The sequence below is a fragment of the Cydia splendana genome, chromosome 14, assembly GCF_910591565.1.
Source record: "Cydia splendana chromosome 14, ilCydSple1.2, whole genome shotgun sequence".
NCBI lineage: Eukaryota > Metazoa > Arthropoda > Insecta > Lepidoptera > Tortricidae > Cydia > Cydia splendana.
Window position 1 is genome coordinate 1,847,430 of NC_085973.1, and position 16,425 is coordinate 1,863,854.

The 16,425-nt window shown below is 38.3% G+C and overlaps 1 protein-coding gene across 1 annotated transcript in view; it reads left to right on the forward strand.

The window, feature by feature from the left end:
* Positions 1-16,425, forward strand: part of LOC134796934 (uncharacterized) — a 66,855-nt gene that overhangs the window by 36,158 nt on the left and 14,272 nt on the right. The window lies entirely within an intron of this gene.

Consider the following 16,425-nt stretch of genomic DNA (forward strand, 5'->3'; position numbering starts at 1 on the left):
TCGTCAGGGGTCTAAGCATGTAATGAAGGAAAGAAAAATGATGGTCATAGCGCTGGTACCGGCGGCCCAATCGCGTGGGCGTTAGTCGAACGTGTCGGATAAAATACGAGTGTCGAACGATTTGTTCCACAAAAATCCTCGTATTTTCCGATAGTCCATAAAAAAGAAGTAGGCGGTAGCGTAATGCCATACTTCTCCGGTGTGACTTACAGCCCGCCATACTGAGGCGAACACATTAATTAAAAAAAAAACAATTCAACCATTTGTGCCAAGCTAATTTTTGCACAGGTGATCATCGTCGAGCAGCCATTCATGGACATCACCATGCCATACTCTTCGGACGGTTCCAAATGGCCGCCATACCGCCGCAAGGGAGTTAATTTTTTTTTGTTAAACGATTTGTACCAGTATTGCATTAAAATTTTTGGAAAGTATTTGATAAAATGTAACCGTTATTATAATTGCCATACTTATAGTAGGGGGATAAAGTGCTGCCATACTTGAAAAACTTATTTAATCGACACGTTTCAAAAATACGACTATGTATACGTAAAATATTTTTTTACAGCATGGCATCATCATATTCTGTTTGTTTGGATACAATTGTACCTAACAAAATATATTTCAGATTATAACTACGGGGCGGACGACTGTGAGACTTAAGCCAAGACTTAAAACAAAAAACAATTTTTTGACGATTTGTACCAGTATGGCATTTGGATTTTTGGAAATTATATGATGCAATGTGACCATTATTATATTTGCCATACTTCTAATAGGGGGAAAAAGGGGCACCATACTTGAAATAAAAAAAAAATGTTGTACACATTTGCCACCTCCTACAGGTATGGCATTATGAGATTTCCATTTATGATCACACAGAAAGTCTTGAAAAAAAATTACAAGATGGTACAAATCGTTTAGCAATAAAAAAAATTAACTCCTTTGCGGCGGCCATTTGGAACCATCCGAAAAGTATGGCATGGTGATGTCCATGAATGGCTGCTCGACGATGATCACCTGTGCAAAAATTAGCTTGGCACAAATGATTGAATTGTTTTTTTTTTAATTAATGTGTTCGCCTCAGTATGGCGGGCTGTAAGTCACACCGGAGAAGTATGGCATTACGCTACCGTCTACTTCTTTTTTATGGACTATCGAATAATACGAGGATTTTTGTGGAACAAATCGTTCGACACTCGTATTTTATCCGACAGGTTCGACTAACGCCCACGCGATTGGGCCGCCGGTACCAGCGCTATGACCATCATTTTTATTTCGTTCTTTACGTACTTAGACCCCTGACGAACCGCCATACTGGTACAAATGACCCAGTAAAATGTGTCACTATCTCCCGGTCTATTATCCTAATATTGGTTCAGAATATATATTGCCTACTAACTGCACACTTTTATGAGTTTAAATTTGCAAAAATGTTCTCAGAAATCGTAAAATTGAAAGTCTAGTAAACTGTTACCGAATATTGAATGCCTAACAAAACATAAATGAAAACCATATAAAATGGTGCGGAGTATTAGGCTCGGCAACGCGCATACCTATGTAACACCTCTGGAGTTGCAAGCGTCCACAGCCTACGGTGACTGCTAACCATCAGGCGGGCCTTATGCTTGTTTGCCACCGAGTTAGTACCTGACCTCACTTGAGTGAGGTCAGGTAGTAGTGTGGGATAGTTATTTCCTCATAAACATTCGAAAAACATAAAAGTAGCGCAGTTGACCGACATTCATTGCCTACTTATATAAAGAAAGAATTTTCTATTGTAAGTTTACAAACGTCAAATCTTATGGATACTTTACTGGTTGATGGGACAGCTACCTAAAATATTTGTAAATTTGTTAATTCCAGGTTTATGTATGACCCGAAGCCGTGATTAAAAATTTTCATAACGTGTCTGCAATAAGAGCCCCGTTAATTTTCCACGCCTTCAAACCCTTCCTACCCTTGTAAATCCATATTTCACGGATAATTACCAGTCATTACCGTCATTGCTGCTAATGATACAGGCCGGCAAAATGAGGAAGGTAAATATTATTGGCCACAACGATGTGTAGACCGTTCATTATTGTAAGTGGCATGATACCATTTTAAGATTGCTTTATCGGCACATTTATTGAACGCGGGCAACTTCAACTTCAACTTCGCCTTCAACTTTTTTTTATATACCACATTAGTGGTAAACAAGCATACGGCCCGCCTGATGGTAAGCAGTCACCGTAGCCTATGGACGCCTGCAACTCCAGAGGTGTTACGTGCGCGTTGCCGACCTTTTAAAAACCTGTACACTCCTTTTTTGAAGAACCCCATACTGTAGACCCTCGGGAAAACCTCGGAAGGGAGCTCATTCCACAGCCGGAGCGTCCGCGGGAGGAAATTCCTCTTAAATCGCACAGAACTTCAACATTTTGCTTCATATCTAGCGTACAAAAGCCTTGAATAAGGTTGATCGGTAATCTGGAGATTGCAGGGGATTATTGGAGGGCAGCAGTTGACCGGCCGCTGTGGAGATCCTTTGTCCACTAGTAATGAGCGTGTTTTAGCTGATATGATGATGATTCACGCTAGTGAATAACTATAGTGGACCACCGCTCCTCCATTCCAACGTAGCCCCCATTTTTCTCCCAGGATATTAACATATGGAAAATAATTATTAAAATTTTATAGTCGGATGGTTTTAAAATGTCGGGATCCACTTGAGAGACTACCTGACGATGAATGACATTGTTATCATTTGTTAAACCAAACCGCTAAATCTGTGCAAAATGAAATGCAATAACAACAAAAAATTCTAAACAGATTAACATCTTTACCGCTTCAAGGATAGAGTTAAATCTGAATACTCTAATAAGTATATAGTACTTATACATAAGACTTTAGCTAGACCTAGACCTCATTATCGGCGCTCGTCTTCAATTTTATTCAACATTCATACTTATTTATTGTGCCCTTATAAATAATAAATTCCCTTAAAAATAATACAATTTTAAAATCGATACAAACACCTTTGAAGTAACTACGGAAGCCTATAATCAGCCTTGACATGCTAACTAGTATAAATGTCCTCTTAAATAATAAATAAAATAAAAACCTTGACATGCAAAAAGTCTGAAAAACCCATCGCGTCAAACACACGTGTTGGAATACGAAGAAACTTTGCATTGGCCATATAATTTCCAAGACTATGTTTAAGCCACTCAAAAGAGTGTTTTGAATACAAAATCAACCCATTATTAGGGTTTGGCAACACTGTCATTACACGACACTTCTTCAATTTACTATGAATTGTTGAACGAGCTTCTTGTGAATTATGAATGTGTTGGTGTGTAAAATAACTTCAAAGACACAGTTGAATTGAGTTATTTTAGTAAAATATTTGTTATTTTAATGTAGTTACTCTACTGGTTCGTCAAAAGAACGTCAGGATGCCTAGCCACGGCGTCAATCGTTTGCGCTACCTTGGCCAGGTATCCAATATAGCAGTGCTAGATAAATTATTTCTGCAAAAGCGTTTTTTTTTTTTATCCTTCGATTTATATGCAATATTTTTACCTGCTCACTAACAAATATTTTTGATCTGATAAATACAGCAATTTTTTTATCACACTAACGAAGTTTCACGCTAAAAGTAAAAATACTTTTTAAATACATTTTAATTAAATAAATTAAGAAATGTTAATGAACAAAACGTATAAACATTTGTCCATTATTTCGTTAATTTCCACGTTTGACATAAAAAGCTACCAATCCAGTGGTTCGAAAAGCGGAATTTTTTGCGTTGCGAGGGTTCAAGGCACAATGAAACAAACGTTGCTACCGAGTTAAACAAAACACAAAAACACCAACGCGAGGAAAATACAAAAACATTACAAATGTATTAAATTACCACTTAAAAGTCAATTAAGCTACCCAACAACATGAGGAAGCGACTTAAAATATGAATCTACACTTTGCCACTCATGTGGATAAAATGTAACTTTCTCATCAGTTTTTGACGAATAAAGAGAACCTTTACAAGCTAGTGTGGTGAAAATAACTTTACGGTGACTAAACACAGGTTTAGTGTTGAATTACATATCAGAATCAGAATCAGAATCAGAAATTTATTGGTAAAAGTCACAGTCACATTTTTAATTCATATATCTTTTTTAACACACAGTTAGTTATTAGTTTAAGTTTAATTTTAAGATATTTGCACAGCTATTGCCGGTTTAATATTGACTAATTATTACAATATTTATGAGTGGGCCAATGATATCATTTCAAAGTATTCGTCAATTGTGTAACAAGCCAAAACTAGTAACAGATTCTTAACCTTGTTTTTAAAAACTGAATCGCTGGGCGCGTTTAGTATGTCAGCTGGAAGACAGTTAGGGCATGCAGTACCGGTCCCGGTACCAAGAATTTCATTTCCCAGTTCTGGGCATGGCTGGAACCGGGATTCCCGGTTCTTCCCGGTTCTCAAGGCATCTTTTGATTACTTTTAAGAAATTGTTTGTGTTGGCGTACAATCTTTATGAATGACTTATTTTTATATAAATCATTGCATAAGAATTAATAAATGACTTATAAACAAACACTTAATTGGCGTTCCAACCTATTTTACCAAATTAACCGGCACACTGCCTCCGCCTGGGCCGAGCCACACGGCCGTAGCGTAGTCGATGCATTCAGCACTATGTCGGCACGGCCTGCCTGCACGAATGTCTACTTTACTAGGTTAGTTTGTCGGGTTATAGGAGTCCCCCGTTTCATAGCACCATTATTAAATGTTATATAATGTCCCGAGCTAAAGTACTAAAACATTACTACTATTGAAATGGGAATAAATAGTCATATATTGAGAACCGGGAAGTACCGGTACCGGGTCTTCAGTACTGGTTCTTTTGACACTATGAAATTCCCGGGAATTCCCGGGAATATGAGAACCGGGAATTCCCGGGAGCATGCCCTAAAGACAGTTGTAAATTTTAGGCCCCAGTACACCGAGTGTTCCTCGAACCTTAGCTAGCCTCCGCGACGGCACGACATATTGGGCGCCGAAGCGTGAAATTGATACCAACATGTTCAATGAACAAGCTTATACAAAATGCATCAGCATTTGGCTAACACTAATTAGAATACGCGCTATTCGTGATTAAACTAGAACAGCGTTTCCCAAACTATGGGTCGCGAGCATGAATCTAGTAAGTATATAACTGGATCAGGCATAAGGGGTGGGGGGAAATGGTCGAACGGGATAGTCTTATGTATCTTTCAGTAGGAGTAGTAGCGAACGCGCTATTATTGTTTGTCCTTGTCACAGTCTCACTTTTTTTTTCCCACCGTCAATTTAGTATGTATTATGGTGGGCAACAAATAAATTCGACCAATCATAGTGTCGCATTGCGTATGTTTTGTCCCTCACGGAGGCACGCGTATAGCACGTCTATAGGATCCTACCATCTATGGTCGCGAGCGAATATTGAGTGGGCCCTGGAACTATTAGGGAATAATATTTTTTCCCCTTTTTAAGACGGCCCCGGTGGGTCCCGAATTTGGCAGCTTTTGTTAAGTGTGCCGGAGCCCAGTCAACTTTGGGAACCACTGAACTAGAATGTTGGTTGGTAAATTGATTAATTTCCAATTGAACTAACGGAGCTTTTCCATTGTATCGCAGTAAAGCTGAAATGTGTGTGATTCACTGCTTTGGTAACGTGTATGGTAAACCCACTGATGTTTATATAACCTAGTGCGGAATTTAAATAAAAAGTGTAGTAATGTAAAAGGGGATCAAATTTATATTATTGCCTTAATAAGTTTGCCCTCCCAGATAGAGACGTAGCTTTAAAAATAGAAGGGGATAAAAGATTTGGCGCGCTGCCCGAAATTTGCGACGGAAGAAGTGGGCATCGCGCAATTGTTTTTCCTTTTATCTCAATTACACTGAAAATTTTAAGCGGGTATTTAGGGTTCTCAAGGGTCGGCAACGCTTAAGTGGCTCCTGTGATGTTGCTTATGTCCATGGGCGACGATGACTGCTCCCCATCAGGCGGCTCGTCTGCTCGTTTGCTGACTATTACATAATCTATACATCTATCTATACATATAATAAAGCTGAAGACGGTCGAAAGTCTGTACATGGAAGATATTTGAAAAAAAGTTGGCTGGGGATACTTAGAATCGATAACAGAACACGTTCCAAAAGTTTTTAGATATTTTGTCTGTTTGTCTGTTTATCTGTTTATCTGTTTGTCTGTTTATTTGAACGCGCATCACGTGAAAACTGCTGAACGGATTTTAATGAAAACTTTACTAATCTGTCGAGAAAATTCCCGGCCAGGTTATAGGCTATAAAAATTCAACCCCTAAAAGGGGGGGTAGCCACAACACTCGATTGACTTAAGTTTGCCCCTGAATCTTATGGCGCTACTTAGGAAGGAGGGGCAAACTTTTTTCAAATATGTGCTACCACTATTGAGTACCCTGGTAAACTAACAGATGGCGCTGAATTTAATACGTTGTGACATGAATAAGCCACCGAGGAAAGATTTTGCCAAATTAACTCTAAGTTTAGAAGGCACGGATATCAACAAAAATAAATGAATAATTATGTTGATTTAATAAATTAATAATATATCGAAAAATGTTCGCGCTCGCTTCGCTCGCGTTTTCAATAACTTTCTAAGATATGGCGACTGCAGCAGCATTACTCTGTTGCAACGTTGCTGCTACAGCACTGTCAATTTTCGTGATAAAATGATGTGACTGACTTCCATACTAAAAGTAAAAATGTACAACTGTCTATCAAATTGCGTTTTTATATCGAAAAATTTTCGCGCTCGCTTCGCTCGCATTTTCTATCAATTTCTAAAATATGGCGATTGAAGCAGCATTACTCTGTTGCAATGTTACTGCTGTAGCACTGTCAATTTTCGTGATAAAATGATGTGACTGATTTCCATACTAAAAGTAAAAATGTACAACTGTCTATCAAATTGCGTTTTTATATCGAAAAATTTTCGCGCTCGCTTCGCTCGCGTTTTTAATCACTTTCTAGTATATGGCGACTGCAGCAGCATTACTCTGTTGCAACGTTGCTGCTGCAGCACTGTCATTTTTCGTGATAAAATGATGTGACTAATTTACATACTAAAAGTAAAAATGTAAAACTGTCTATCAAATTGCCTATTTATATCGAAAAAATTTCGCGCTCGCTTCGCTCGCGTTTTCAATTAATTTCTAAGATATGCGACTGCAGCAGCATTACTCTGTTGCAACGTTGCTGCTGCAGCACTGTCATTTTTCGTGATAAAATGATGTGACTAATTTACATACTAAAAGTCAAAATTTAAAACTGTCTATCAAAATGCCTATTTATATCGAAAAAATTTCGCGCTCGCTTCGCTCGCGTTTTCAATCAATTTCTAAGATATGCGACTGCAGCAGCATTACTCTGTTGCAACGTTACTGCTGCAGCACTGTCAATTTTCGTGATAAATTGATGTGATTGATTTCCATATTAAAAGTACAACTGTCTATCAAATTGCGTTTTTATATCGAAAAATTTTCGCGCTCGCTTCGCTGGCGTTTTCAATAACTTTCTAAGATATGGCGACTGCAGCAGCATTACTCTGTTGCAACGTTGCTGCTGCAGCACTGTCAATTTTCGTAATAAAATGATGTGTGACTGATTTCCATATTAAAAGTAAAAATGTACAACTGTCTATCAAATTGCGTTTTTATATCGAAAAATTTCCGCGCTCGCTTCGCTCGCGTTTTCAATAACTTTCTAACATATGGCGACTGCAGCAGCATTACTCTGTTGCAACGTTGCTGCTGCAGCACTGTCAATTTTCGTGATAAAATGATGTGACTGATTTGCATACTAAAAGTATAAGTGTACAACTCTGTCTATCAAATTGCGTTTTTATACCGAAAAATTTTCGCGCTCGCTTCGCTCGCGTTTTTAATCACTTCCTAACCTATGGCGACTGCAGCAGTATTACTCTGTTGCAACGTTACTGCTGCAGCACTGTCAATTTTCGTGATAAAATTATGTGACTGATTTCCATACTAAAAGTAAAAATGTACAACTGTCTATAAAATTGCGTTTTTATATCGAAATATTTTCGCGCTCGCTTCGCTCGCGTTTTCAATAACATTCTAAGATATGTTAAGGTGACATTCGGGTGGCGACTGCAGCAGCATTAGATACTCTGTTGCAACGTTACTGCTGCGGCACTGTCAATTGTCGTGATAAAATGATGTGATTCATTTCCATTCTCAGCTGTAATGCGGCAATGAACGTCACTCAATTAACCAAAAAATTCAATGTATTCTTGATGACCCTAGGGAGAGGGGGCACCATGATCTAGAAATGCTTAGGGCATCAAAATATCTTAATCCGGCACTGGTCGTTTGCAGAGTCAAACGATTTGGGACTCGCATTTTATACGCATTACCATGCATTCCCGAAAAAAATCGAATCATTCCCGAAAGTCTCGCAACGCATTGAGGTTACAAGGGGCACGTGGTCTTCCTCAGGAGTCTGAAGAAGACCACGGTGAGTGGCGGTCTAGCCAGGCAGGCCGCTACGCTTTCGCTCGCGCGCGTATACCTTAAGGGGCCCACTGATTAACAGTCCACTGATTAACAAAATTTTGACAGTTCCGAACAACTGACAGGCCGATACCGTCCGGCGGACTGTTAATCAGTGGGCCCCTTTCTTTACGGCTTAGGTACTCGTCCGATATACACCTACTATACGTACTCTGTCGTTTAAGTCACGTGTAAAATTTGAATAAGGGCGAAAAAACTATTGACTTTGGAGTGTAGTTTTATTTAGTGGTACCTAATTGTAAAATATTTTATCTGGACTACAGTCCTCTAGCATATCCATCTGTCAACTTTACTTCAAGTTCCGCCTCCAGGGGAGAGGGAGAGAAATTAGGATTAGAAATTAGCCGCTTACTGACACAGACCGAATTCCACGCGGGCGGAGCCGCGGGCACAGCTAGTATATATATATATATATATATATATATACTTTTGCTCGTCAGATCCTCCGGCAATATCACTATTAGCTATTTTGTACAAAAAACAGAAACCGTGGACAGAAACCTACCTTCTGCTAACCACAGCAACGAAAACATGTCTAATCTTTTTCCCTGCATTGGTATGCTTTTTGTTTTAATTTTCAATTATAATTGGATATTGAATTTTAAGTTTAATTTTTAATTTTGATCTCAATTTTAACCGTATTATTCTAATTTTATTTTGACATGTAAATTGGCTTTATGAATGAGTATGCAGGGTATGTGCATGGATTAGACATGTTTTCGTGATTTTAGACATGATTCAGTTGGAGGACAATCTATTAGTTTCTGTCTTAATTTTTTGATTAAAATGAGTAAAAATTCAATATTTAAAATCTACGGCGACTGTAGTAGTATAAATATAAAGGATATGGTATTACCTACACTGAAATTTCACGCTGCACCAAACCTGAAAACCAATTAAAATTCAAGTAGATTTTCAAGTTTCACTTACCCAGACAGACAGACATGCCTGGAGCTCTCTTGTGTAACATTAAGTACCAGCAAGATTTTTTACTTACCATAATATAAACCTTATGTCTTAGTTTTAAGGTTTAAATTAAATGTGTGGATTTGTAACATCTGGCATACGAATAGTAAATGCATTATGTAAGCAATATGCAAGATGTAATCCCGTTTGCATTCAATTATGCAAGCCTTATTGATCTATGTTCCTAGAATATGGGATTTTAATTACTGCTTTTGATCATAAATTATACTTATATTGCACATTACATAACACATACATACAAGGTTCCCCAGTTAGGTAGGTTTATATACAGTTTTATATCGTAGATCACTACACCTTATAAAACAAAGTCCCCCGCCGCCGCGTCTGTCTGTTTGTGTGTATCTCCAAAAATTTGAAATATAATTCATCATCATCATCATCATATCAGCCAGAGGACGTCCACTGCTGGACATAGGCCTCCCCCAAAGAGTGCCACAATGAACGGTCCTGCGCCACCCGCATCCAGCGGACTCCCGCGACCTTTACCAGGTCATCAGTCCACCTTGTGGGGGGTCTACCCACGTTGCGCCTTCCGGTACGTGGTCGCCACTCGAGAACCTTTCCGCTCCAACGGCCATCGGTTCTACGGGCAATGTGCCCCGCCCACTGCCACTTAAGTTTAGCGATTCGGAGGGCTACATCGGTTACTTTGAAACATAACTAGTGGCTCTGTGAGCTGTAGACCTCGCGAGCAGAGTTTAAAACTGAATAAATGTATGGTTCCGTTGTTTTGAAGAATTTAGAGAATCTAATTTGACCATAAAAACTTAACTATCAATTGCTTACAAAATTCGGGAATTGGTTTAGATATGCGACCTGTAGAGTAGAACATATGGACATACGAAACAATTTTTGGCTAACAGGCCAATTCAAACTTACACTGATATCAGAAAGACATCTAACTGATGTCATTTAGTTATCGTGCATTTCACTCGTTCTTGTCCGTACATGTATTGGCGCAAGCGAGACGCACGATGACTACTAAATAACATGATAAAAATATCATCCCGATGTCAGTGTACGGTCGATGCCTCTTAAGTATACACGTCGCCATACTAATTGTATAGAAAAGTGGATAGAGTTAGACCAAGAAAAGTCTGCAGAGATTTTGACAGCACACGCAGTGCCAATGTTATTTGTGCCAGTGTCAAAATCTCTGCAGACTTTTCTTGGTCTAACTCTACCTATGTTAGGAAACCAACATTACCTTTGAATTAACCTGTAAACTGCAACTAAGAAGCTTCGTGCGCGAGTGTGGCCCATAATTTCCGAAAATCATTTTTTCTTCGAGGCAATTACTCCGTTCTCATATTTTGCGTTGCCCATAATTTCCCGAAATCATTCATTCTCGGTAGCAATTACTCCGTTCCCATATTTTCCCAATGGTTTTCTTCCGCAATCGCCTATCTATATATCTATATACATATAATAAAGCTGAAGACGGTCGAAAGTCTGTACATGGAAGATATTTGAAAAAAAGTTGGCTGGGGATACTTAGAATCGATAACAGAACACGTTCCAAAAGTTTTTAGAATTTTTGTCTGTTTGTCTGTTTATCTGTTTATCTGTTTGTCTGTTTATTTGAACGCGCATCACGTGAAAACTGCTGAACGGATTTTAATGAAAACTTTACTAATCTGTCGAGAAAATCCCCGGCCAGGTTATAGGCTATAAAAATTCAACCCCTAAAAGGGGGGGTAGCCACAACACTCGATTGACTTAAGTTTGCCCCTGAATCTTATGGCGCTACTTAGGAAGGAGGGGCAAACTTTTTTCAAATATGTGCTACCACTATTGAGTACCCTGGTAAACTAACAGATGGCGCTGAATTTAATACGTTGTGACATGAATAAGCCACCGAGGAAAGATTTTGCCAAATTAACTCTAAGTTTAGAAGGCACGGATATCAACAAAAATAAATGAATAATTATGTTGATTTAATAAATTAATAATATATCGAAAAATGTTCGCGCTCGCTTCGCTCGCGTTTTCAATAACTTTCTAAGATATGGCGACTGCAGCAGCATTACTCTGTTGCAACGTTGCTGCTACAGCACTGTCAATTTTCGTGATAAAATGATGTGACTGACTTCCATACTAAAAGTAAAAATGTACAACTGTCTATCAAATTGCGTTTTTATATCGAAAAATTTTCGCGCTCGCTTCGCTCGCATTTTCTATCAATTTCTAAAATATGGCGATTGAAGCAGCATTACTCTGTTGCAATGTTACTGCTGTAGCACTGTCAATTTTCGTGATAAAATGATGTGACTGATTTCCATACTAAAAGTAAAAATGTACAACTGTCTATCAAATTGCGTTTTTATATCGAAAAATTTTCGCGCTCGCTTCGCTCGCGTTTTTAATCACTTTCTAATATATGGCGACTGCAGCAGCATTACTCTGTTGCAACGTTGCTGCTGCAGCACTGTCATTTTTCGTGATAAAATGATGTGACTAATTTACATACTAAAAGTAAAAATGTAAAACTGTCTATCAAATTGCCTATTTATATCGAAAAAATTTCGCGCTCGCTTCGCTCGCGTTTTCAATTAATTTCTAAGATATGCGACTGCAGCAGCATTACTCTGTTGCAACGTTGCTGCTGCAGCACTGTCATTTTTCGTGATAAAATGATGTGACTAATTTACATACTAAAAGTCAAAATTTAAAACTGTCTATCAAAATGCCTATTTATATCGAAAAAATTTAAATAAATTGATGTGATTGATTTCCATATTAAAAGTACAACTGTCTATCAAATTGCGTTTTTATATCGAAAAATTTTCGCGCTCGCTTCGCTGGCGTTTTCAATAACTTTCTAAGATATGGCGACTGCAGCAGCATTACTCTGTTGCAACGTTGCTGCTGCAGCACTGTCAATTTTCGTAATAAAATGATGTGTGACTGATTTCCATATTAAAAGTAAAAATGTACAACTGTCTATCAAATTGCGTTTTTATATCGAAAAATTTCCGCGCTCGCTTCGCTCGCGTTTTCAATAACTTTCTAACATATGGCGACTGCAGCAGCATTACTCTGTTGCAACGTTGCTGCTGCAGCACTGTCAATTTTCGTGATAAAATGATGTGACTGATTTGCATACTAAAAGTATAAGTGTACAACTCTGTCTATCAAATTGCGTTATTATACCGAAAAATTTTCGCGCTCGCTTCGCTCGCGTTTTTAATCACTTCCTAACCTATGGCGACTGCAGCAGTATTACTCTGTTGCAACGTTACTGCTGCAGCACTGTCAATTTTCGTGATAAAATTATGTGACTGATTTCCATACTAAAAGTAAAAATGTACAACTGTCTATAAAATTGCGTTTTTATATCGAAATATTTTCGCGCTCGCTTCGCTCGCGTTTTCAATAACATTCTAAGATATGTTAAGGTGACATTCGGGTGGCGACTGCAGCAGCATTAGATACTCTGTTGCAACGTTACTGCTGCGGCACTGTCAATTGTCGTGATAAAATGATGTGATTCATTTCCATTCTCAGCTGTAATGCGGCAATGAACGTCACTCAATTAACCAAAAAATTCAATGTATTCTTGATGACCCTAGGGAGAGGGGGCACCATGATCTAGAAATGCTTAGGGCATCAAAATATCTTAATCCGGCACTGGTCGTTTGCAGAGTCAAACGATTTGGGACTCGCATTTTATACGCATTACCATGCATTCCCGAAAAAAATCGAATCATTCCCGAAAGTCTCGCAACGCATTGAGGTTACAAGGGGCACGTGGTCTTCCTCAGGAGTCTGAAGAAGACCACGGTGAGTGGCGGTCTAGCCAGGCAGGCCGCTACGCTTTCGCTCGCGCGCGTATACCTTAAGGGGCCCACTGATTAACAGTCCACTGATTAACAAAATTTTGACAGTTCCGAACAACTGACAGGCCGATACCGTCCGGCGGACTGTTAATCAGTGGGCCCCTTTCTTTACGGCTTAGGTACTCGTCCGATATACACCTACTATACGTACTCTGTCGTTTAAGTCACGTGTAAAATTTGAATAAGGGCGAAAAAACTATTGACTTTGGAGTGTAGTTTTATTTAGTGGTACCTAATTGTAAAATATTTTATCTGGACTACAGTCCTCTAGCATATCCATCTGTCAACTTTACTTCAAGTTCCGCCTCCAGGGGAGAGGGAGAGAAATTAGGATTAGAAATTAGCCGCTTACTGACACAGACCGAATTCCACGCGGGCGGAGCCGCGGGCACAGCTAGTTTTTAATATTTTTAAATTAATCTTTTCCTTATAGTTTTCGTTCTTTTAAATATCTAGGATAATATTTTCTTGTTACTGTATGTTAATAGTGTAGTAATTATATTTGTTACTTGTAGGTATTTCACATACAACAAATATCAAAAACACTAAAATTAAAACATAATCTAAAAAACTACAAGTAAAAAACCAAACGCTGTCAGCCAATAACTCTAACCATACCTATCTCTGGGAGCAGATTCGTTTTTAGGGTCATCAAAAAAAAAATAACCCTAACCTACCTATCTCTGGGAGCAGTTTCGTTTTTAGGGTCATCAAAAAAAATAACCCTAACCTACCTATTTGAAAAAAACCTGGTTATTTTTACCACTAGCATTAAAAAAAAGAGAAAATGTGGAGATAGAGAATATTTAGTTAGTGAAAAAAAATACCTACTGGTCATTTTAACTACTGGGATTAAAAAGAAAAGGGAATAAATTGAGAAAAGGAAAATTTAGTTTATGAAAAAATGTACACGAAAAATTTAATAAAGCAAAGAAATTCCACTGGGAAAAAATGAGAACGGAGTAATTGCCTCGAAGAAAAAAATATTTGCGGAAATTATGGGCCATTTTAGCGAGGCGATCCAAATTAAAAGGCTCAAAGTCTAACTAACATTATTGTTAGTTAGACTTTGAGCCCGGGAAAGCGCAACGTACGAGCAACCTACAGCTAGTTCCCTGAGCCCAAGGTCGACCACTACCCTAGGCAATGTTAACCCCTGCGATTTATGGATGGTGACCACCCATGCTATAAACGTAAGTGGAAATTGACTCCTGGAACAGCCATGCCCTTGAACTAAAACCGCTAAAAAAATATTCAAACAAAAAATCAAACGAATACGCTTACCTCGCGCTTCGCGCTCGCTTGATCAATCAGCAATACGATGTTTAAGTGCAAAAAATAAATAAAAAAAATTGCATTTATTGGGGATCGAACCGGGTACCTATTCCCATATCCTTGCTTGTAAGCGTCTTTCCAACTGCGCTATGATAGCATTTAGTTGAGCTGACGAAATTTGGTTACTTATTCTCGAGTAAGAATTTAAATATCTAATCTAAAGAGAATAAAGTGTATAGGGGACGTGCATGAACTATAGGGGGCAGCACAGGAGCCGTCAGATCTTTGGCGCGAAGCGTAGATGTGTAGTTTATGATTCCGATGTAGCCCACGAGATGGCAGAACCTACTATGCACAAGGAAACGTACTTACGAGAACGGTAGATGGTAGCACTTGCTTTGGCAATGTACATGTGCACATATGTTTCCGATTCAGGCCACAAGATGGCAGGCCCTCCAACGCGCACGGTCCCTATAGTGGGCGTGCGTGAACTATAGGGGGTAGCATAGGAGCCGTCAGATTTTTGGCGTGAGGCGTAAATGTGACGTTTATGCTTCCGATGTAGCCCACAAGATGACAGAACCTACTATGCATAAGGAAACGTACCTACAAGAACGGTAGATGGTAGAACTTGTTTTGGCAATGTACATGTTTCCGATTCAGGCCACAAGATGGCAGACCCTCCAACTCGCAGGGTCCCTATATGTAGTAGAGGGTTATTGTCATACTAAATTTTGTAGTCACAGTAAATTTAATGAAAAAAAAATATCAATAAATGTATATATGTATGGATAAATGTTTTTTTTTATTTTTAGAACGCCATATGATTTTGACCCATGTTCTTTTACTGATATGAGTAAAAATTGTTAAATATAAAATGGTGTCGCCATCTAGACGAGCATAGGCCAAAGGTATGGCGCCGTATATTCAAGAATCAAATTTTCTTTAAAGCGCAAAAAGCCATCATCTGTTGCAAAAAATAAACGAATGCGCTTAGCCCGCGCTTGATAAATAAAAAATACGATTTTTTTCATTTTTTCAAAATAAAAAAATAAAATAAAAAACAACAATTGATACGAAATTTAAGTATAAAAAAATACAAAAAGTTATGTAGCAGCATACAATTACTGGGGATGGAACCAGGGACCTCCCTATGCAAACAAAAAAGCGAACGTTTGCAAAATGCGCCATGATAGTTCTTACTAAAGCTGACGAAATTTAGCTACTCATTCTCAAGTAAAAACTAAATATCTACATACCGCCTAAACCAGCGATAATTTTTTTCTGCATTTTTTGCTATTAACTCTGTAAACATGTCTCAAAAAGAAGAAAACTCTTATGATATCGATACGACTATTTGTTTAGGCGCAAGGTATCACGACTCCGCCATTTTTAAAAATTTCCAAAAACCGGATTGACAAAAAAAATTTATTTAGTCATAAAATTCGGTCACAAAATTTCACGAGAATCGGTTAAGAATTGCGACCTGTAGAGGAGAACATCCGGACATACGAAAGCAAAATGCCCGAGTCAAAACGTAGACCTTCGCTTCGCTTCGGTCAATTAATTTCAGTCAGTCAGTAGTCAGAAATATATATATTTTTTTAATTAATATATTGTGGTAGGTAATTAGGTATGTTGATAAGTATACCGATTTAAAGTAGACCAGCACTACTCTCATATTGTAACACTTAAATGAGTTTATGAT